Raw genomic sequence first — 8,850 nt, forward strand, 5'->3', positions numbered from 1 at the left:
CGTGAATTACTGTTACTCACTGTATCTACTGTTCATAGCTGTTAATACTGTTAATTACTGTTATTATGAGTGATAATATGTATATACCCGTGAATTACTGTTACTCACTGTATCTACTGTTCATAGCTGTTAATACTGTTAATTACTGTTATTATGAGTGATAATATGTATATACCCGTGAATTACTGTTACTCACTGTATCTACTGTTCATAGCTGTTAATACTGTTAATTACTGTTATTATGAGTGATAATATGTATATACCCGTGAATTACTGTTACCACTGTATCTACTGTCATAGCTGTTAATACTGTTAATTACTGTTATTATGAGTGATAATATGTATATACCCGTGAATTACTGTTACTCACTGTATCTACTGTTCATAGCTGTTAATACTGTTAATTACTGTTATTATGAGTGATAATATGTATATACCCGTGAATTACTGTTACCTACTGTATCTACTGTTCATAGCTGTTAATACTGTTAATTACTGTTATTATGAGTGATAATATGTATATACCCGTGAATTACTGTTACTCACTGTATCTACTGTTCATAGCTGTTAATACTGTTAATTACTGTTATTATGAGTGATAATATGTATATACCCGTGAATTACTGTTACTCACTGTATCTACTGTATAGCTGTTAATACTGTTAATTACTGTTATTATGAGTGATAATATGTATATACCCGTGAATTACTGTTACCACTGTATCTACTGTTCATAGCTGTTAATACTGTTAATTTACTGTTATTATGAGTGATAATATGTATATACCCGTGAATTACTGTTACCTACTGTATCTACTGTTCATAGCTGTTAATACTGTTAATTACTGTTATTATGAGTGATAATATGTATATACCCGTGAATTACTGTTACTCACTGTATCTACTGTTCATAGCTGTTAATACTGTTAATTACTGTTATTATGAGTGATAATATGTAATACCCGTGAATTACTGTTACTCACTGTATCTACTGTTCATAGCTGTTAATACTGTTAATTACTGTTATTATGAGTGATAATATGTATATACCCGTGAATTACTGTTACCACTGTATCTACTGTTCATAGCTGTTAATACTGTTAATTACTGTTATTATGAGTGAAATATGTATATACCGTGAATTACTGTTACTCACTGTATCTACTGTTCATAGCTGTTAATACTGTTAATTACTGTTATTATGAGTGATAATATGTATATACCCGTGAATTACTGTACTCACTGTATCTACTGTTCATAGCGTTAATACTGTTAATTACTGTTATTATGAGTGATAATATGTATATACCCGTGAATTACTGTTACCTACTGTATCTACTGTTCATAGCTGTTAATACTGTTAATACTTTATTATCATGATAATATGTATACCGTGAATTATGTTACTCACACAACCTGCACTTAGTGCACTTTCAATGTCACTGAGTTTTTACATCGGATCAACGATGAATTTTTCCTGTAACAGTCGTTCCTGTGGCACCTGTCCGCAGGCCAGGTGGAAAGGGGTTGCTCATATACCCTTCAATGCTGATGATGTGATTAGTACATTCAAACTGCTTTCAACGTCATCTTTATCAGCTGAATGTGTAATGCGTTTACCAAGGCAAGTGATGATGTATTCCATTCAAGAAAACCAAAAGTGCATTCATTCAATATCGGGTTGGAATGATGTTGTCAAAGAAGCATATACTGCAGCACGTAAAATGTGTCATCCATCATCGGGGGATTTTCCCCTTTACCAGAACATTCAGGGGTGATTTCACCAGTTCATGTGTTATACTTGTATCTGTAAGGTATGACTTCCACCATTTCATGGGGAGGGCCTCGCTCCCCTGACAAATGCCGACATATCAACAGAGGGGAATCCCTCTGGATGGATGAAACACTGCACGCCTTGCTCTACAATACACGGAGATCAGCTGGTAAATCAAGGATTGGCCCGATTGTAGAGCAAATGCGTAGTATGATATCTTTTACCTCTTCACCATGGGGTAAAAAGTCTAAGAAAGTTAGTATGTGGTCTTGTCCGTAAACTGTAATATAGTGACAAAAGTTGTGCCTACTTTGTTACTTCTATGTCTCATTGATGGACATATCAGCCATTGTTTTACGTCCTAATTTTATCTGACAAGGAATCATCTTCGGTAAGGTTACTATTCGCTATTTATTTGATAATCTTACTCGTGTGTTACAGAAACCGAAAATTGACCGTTCGATAGCTGATACACAAATACACTATTAATCGAAGGCTGGTGACATGGTAGTGATTTTCTCAATTGCTCAAATCACAAAAAAATGAAATAAAGAATGTGAAAGAATTAACCTTTATGTATGATATCATGATATACATATGATTTAACACTTGAATTATGACAACACACAATAATAACATTAATAACAGTTATAACAATAAATTATAGGGGGTAACAGTAATTTACGGCTATAAACATATTATCACTGATAATAACAGTAATAAACAGTATCGACAGCTACGAACAGTAGATCAGTTGGTAACAATAATTCACAGGTATATACATCTATTCACTGATAATAACAGAATTAAACAGTATTAACAGCCATGAGCAAGATACATTAGGTAACAGTAATTCATAGGTATATACATACCGGTATAATCACAAATTATATCATTAATAAACAGTATTATTAACAGCTATGAACAGTAGATACGGTATGTAACAGTAATTCACGGATATATACATATTATCACTGATAAAAACAGTAATAAACAGTATTAACAGCTCTGAACAGTAGATGCAGTAGGTAACAGTAATTCACGGGTATATACATATTATCACTCATAATAACAGTAATTAACATTAACGCAAAGAAACGACACCGAGACAGGGCTTGGCCGAAACCCAGGGGCGATGGAACATCCGGGCGTCGTGGCGGCCTTTCCCGTGAAGCAAGTCGCAGATTTGAATGACCTCAAGGGAGGGCAACGTGTTACCCAGGATGCACCTACTGCCACGGCGGGGATGCACGGCATCGTGGCGGCCTGGAAGATGACACGGACCCCTTGCGGGATCATGCCATGCATCGGGCAACGTGGTACCATGGTCCCTCCGGATCCGCGACAGCAGCCCCATGGAACTTTATTGAGATTTGATCATCCAAATAACATCAAGATAGAAATGTGACAAACTGTAATATGTCTGTATGTGGGTTGCTAATGCCGCAGCTTGCTTTCATTTTTTTTTTTTTTTTTTGTGGTGGGTGGGAGGGGATTTGTGATGTGTACGTTATCGTTGCAGGAGCTGAAGTGGCGGCAAATGGCTTTGGCCAAGGGGGTATGCATGGATAGCTGATGGTCAGTGATGCGAGCAGATAACGGGTTGGACGTCATGCAAGGCATGCATGGCATTCATATTTGATAGTGAGGGTGGACAAGAAGCAGCTGTGATTCGAGAGGCAAGGGTTCATTGTGTGTTCAGCAGAAGTGTGAGGCGTGGTTGTGAGGCAAAGGTAGAATGGCCTGCGTCTCCGTGCCCTTCCCCGCGTTAACCATGATTATAGCAAGCCATAATCATCCAGTATTAACAGCTATGAACAGTAAATACAGTAGGTAACAGTAATTCACGGGTATATATATTCATATTTTCACTGATATAATAACAGTATTTAACAGTATTAACAGCTATGAACAGTAGATACAGTAGGTAACATTAATTCACGGGTATATGCATATTATCTCTGATAATAACAGTATTAAACAGTATTAACAGCTATGAACAGTAAATACAGTGAGTAACAGCAATTCATGGGTATATACACATTATCATTGATAATAACTGTAACAAATAGTATTAACAGCTATCAACAGAAGATGCAGTAGATAACAGTAATTCACGGGTAGATACATATATTTACTGATAATAACAATAATACATGGTATTAACAGCTATGAATAGTGTATACAGTAGGTAACAGTAATTCACAGGTATATACATATTACCACTGATAATAACAGTAATAAACAGTACTAAAAGCTATGAACAGTAGATACAGTGGGTAACAGTAATTCACGGATATATACATATTATCACTCATAATAACAGTAATTGACAGTATTAACAGCAATGAACAGTAAATACAGTGAGTAACAGTAATTCACGGGTATATACATATTATCACTGATAATAACAGTAATTAACAGTATTAACAGCTATGAACACTAGATACAGTAGGTAACAGTAATTCACGGGTATATACATATTATCACTGATAATAACAGTAATAAACAGTACTAAAAGCTGTAAACAGTAGATACAGTAGGTAACAGTAATTCACGGGTATATACATATTATCACTCATAATAACAGTAATTAACAGTATTAACAGCAATGAACAGTAAATAAAGTGAGTAACAGTAATTCACGGGTGTATACATATTATCACTCATAATAACAGTAATGAACAGTATTAACAGCTATTAACACTTGATACAGTAGGTAACAGTAATTGACGGATATATAAATATTGTCACTCATAATTTGTAAGCACACACCGCTACACAGGATAAGGCATTCAAGGAATTTAATAAGCAACAGTGGACAAATACAAAGCAGTGATAACCTCACTAAGGAAAATACAATGTCGAGCAAAAACTAAGCACAAAATATCTCAAAGATTGGGTGTGGGGTCTCCGCCAGTCTGCTTCCTTGGCAAAGGTTTGGGTTGCAAAGTTGTGTTTGGAGACCTTTGGAAAGCCGAAAGTGAAAGTGGTTCCACCAGCCGGTGGAGACCACCTTCTTGAGTGGGGGTACATGCAATGAACGGCCCAAATCTCCGTCCAGTCAAACAGAGTGGACGGAGAGACCCCCATGCCAGTATTAAGATGACTACGTAAGCAAAATGGAAAGCTGGAAAGCAGGTAATGAGCTGTCTACGTCAGTGCTTCACGAACTCTACGGCGAGTGGAGAGGGCGCAGTCAAAATTGTAACATCCTTAGCTCGGTTATTGAACCAATCTTTTTTTACGATTGGGGATTTAGTCGAGCGGTTTGTCTGTTGTCCTCTGCGCTAGGTGATTGGGTGCCGTGCATTGTGCGTTCGGGTCCCGGTTGATACCATCGTATTTCAGCAATGCAAAGTGACTTCGGGACATGTTTGTTCTGCACGCGGCCTAGCTCCGTGGACTTACAAACTAGATTTGTGTTAACACACAATTCCTTATTAACAGTAATAAACAGTATTAACAGCTATAAACAGTAGATACAGTAGGTAACAGTAATTCACGGGTATATACATATTATCACTCATAATAACTGTAATTAACAGTATTAACAGCTATGAACAGGAGATACAGTAGGTAACAGTAATTCACTGGTATATACATATTATCACTCATAATAACAGTATTTAACAATATTAACAGCTATAAACAGTAGATACAGTAGGTAACAGTAATTCACGGGTATATACATATTATCACTCATAATAACAGTAATTAACAGTATTAACAGCAATGAACAGTAGATACAGTGAGTAACATAATTCACAGGTATATACATATTATCACTCATAATAACAGTAATTAACAGTATTAACAGCTATGAACAGTATATACAGTAGGTAACAGTAATTCAAGGGTATATACATATTATCACTCATAATAACAGTAATTAACAGTATTAACAGCAATGAACATTAAATAAAGTGAGTAACAGTAATTCACGCGTATATACATATTATCAATCATAATAACTGTAATTAACAGTATTAACAGCTGGAACAGTAGATACAGTAGGTAACAGTAAATCACAGGTATATACATATTATCACTCATAATAACAGTAATTAACAGTATTAACAGCTATGAACAGTAGATACAGTAGGTAACAGTAATTCACGGGTATATACATATTATCACTCATAATAATAGTTATTAACAGTATTAACAGCTATGAACAGTAGATACAGTGAGTAACAGTATTTCACGGGTATATACATATTATCACTCATAATAACAGTAATTAACAGTATTAACAGCAATGAACAGTAAATACAGTGAGTAACAGTAATTCATGGGTATATACAAATTATCACTCATAATAACAGTAAGTAACAGTATTAACAGCTATGAACAGTAGATACAGTAGGTAACAGTAATTCACAGGTATATACATATTATCACTCATAATAACAGTAATTAACAGTATTAACAGCTATGAACAGTAAATACAGTAGGTAACAGTAATTCAAGGGTATATACATATTATCACTCATAATAACAGTAATAAACAGTATTAACAGCTATGAACAGTAAATACAGTAGGTAACAGTAATTCAAGGGTATATACATATTATCACTCATAATAACAGTAATTAACAGTATTAACAGCAATGAACAGTAAATACAGTGAGTAACAGTAATTCACGGGTATATACATATTATCACTGATAATAACAGTAATTAACAGTATTAACAGCTATGAACAGTAGATACAGTAGGTAACAGTAATTCACGGGTATATACATATTATCACTCATAATAACAATAGTTAACAGTATTAACAGCAATGAACAGTAAATACAGTGGGTAACAGTAATTCACGGGTGTGTACATATTATCACTCATAACAACAGTAATTAACAGTATTAACAGCTATGAACAGTAGATACAGTAGGTAACAGTAATTCACGGGTATATACATATTGTGACTCATAATAACAGTAATTAACAGTATTAACAGCTATGAACAGTAGATACAGTGAGTAACAGTAATTCACGGGTAACTACATATTATCACTCATACAGTAATTAACAGTATTAACAGCTATGAACAGTAGATACAGTAGGTAACAGTAATTCACGGGTATATACATATTATCACTCATAATAACAGTAATTAACAGTATTAACAGCTATGAACAGTAGATACAGTGAGTAACAGTATTTCACGGGTATATACATATTATCACTCATAATAACAGTAATTAACAGTATTAACAGCTATGAACAGTAGATACAGTGAGTAACAGTATTTCACGGGTATATACATATTATCACTCATAATAACAGTAATTAACAGTATTAACAGCTATGAACAGTAGATACAGTGAGTAACAGTATTTTACGGGTATATACATATTTTCACTCATAATAACAGTTATTAACAGTATTAACAGCTATGAACAGTAGATACAGTGAGTAACAGTAATTCACGGGTATATACATATTATCACTCATAATAACAGTAATTAACAGTATTAACAGCTATGAACAGTAGATACAGTAGGTAACAGTAATTCACGGGTATATACATATTATCACTCATAATAACAGTAATTAACAGTATTAACAGCTATGAACAGTAAATACAGTGAGTAACAGTAATTCACGGGTATATACATATTATCTCTCATAATAACAGTAATTAACAGTATTAACAGCTATGAACAGTAAATACAGTGAGTAACAGTATTTCACGGGTATATACATATTCTCACTCATAATAACAGTAATTAACAGTATTTACAGCAATGAACAGTAAATACAGTAGGTAACAGTAATTCAAGGGTTTATACATATTATCACTCATAATAACAGTAATTAACAGTATTAACAGCTATGAACAGTAGATACAGTGAGTAACAGTAATTCACGGGTATATACATATTATCACTCATAATAACAGTAATTAACAGTATTAACAGCTATGAACAGTAGATACAGTGAGTAACAGTATTTTACGGTATATACATATTTTCATTCATAATTACAGTTATTAACAGTATTAACAGCTATGAACAGTAGATAGAGTGGGTAACAGTAATTGACGGGTATATACATATTATCACTCATAATAACAGTAATTAACAGTATTAACAGCTATGAACAGTAGATACAGTAGGTAACAGTAATTCACGGGTATATACATATTATCACTCATAATAACAGTAATTAACAGTATTAACAGCTATGAACAGTAAATACAGTGAGTAACAGTAATTCACGGGTATATACATATTATCTCTCATAATAACAGTAATTAACAGTATTAACAGCTATGAACAGTAAATACAGTGAGTAACAGTATTTCACGGGTGTATACATATTCTCACTCATAATAACAGTAATTAACAGTATTTACAGCAATGAACAGTAAATACAGTATGTAACAGTAATTCAAGGGTTTATACATATTATCACTCATAATAACAGTAATTAACAGTATTAACAGCTATGAACAGTAGATACAGTGAGTAACAGTATTTCACGGGTATATACATATTATCACTCATAATAACAGTAATTAACAGTATTAACAGCTATGAACAGTAGATACAGTGAGTAACAGTATTTTACGGGTATATACATATTTTCACTCATAATAACAGTTATTAACAGTATTAACAGCTATGAACAGTAGATACAGTGAGTAACAGTAATTCACGGGTATATACATATTATCACTCATAATAACAGTAATTAACAGTATTAACAGCTATGAACAGTAGATACAGTAGGTAAAAGTAATTCACGGGTATATACATATTATCACTCATAATAACAGTAATTAACAGTATTAACAGCTATGAACAGTAATACAGTGACTAACAGTAATTCACGGGTATATACATATTATCTCTCATAATAACAGTAATTAACAGTATTAACAGCTATGAACAGTAAATACAGTGAGTAACAGTATTTCACGGGTATATACATATTCTCACTCATAATAACAGTAATTAACAGTATTTACAGCAATGAACAGTAAATACAGTAGGTAACAGTAATTCAAGGGTTTATACATATTATCACTCATAATAACAGTAATTAACAGTATTAACAGCTATGAA

This window comes from Ptychodera flava, unplaced genomic scaffold (genome assembly GCF_041260155.1).
Source record: "Ptychodera flava strain L36383 unplaced genomic scaffold, AS_Pfla_20210202 Scaffold_142__1_contigs__length_119035_pilon, whole genome shotgun sequence".
Classification (NCBI taxonomy): domain Eukaryota; kingdom Metazoa; phylum Hemichordata; class Enteropneusta; family Ptychoderidae; genus Ptychodera; species Ptychodera flava.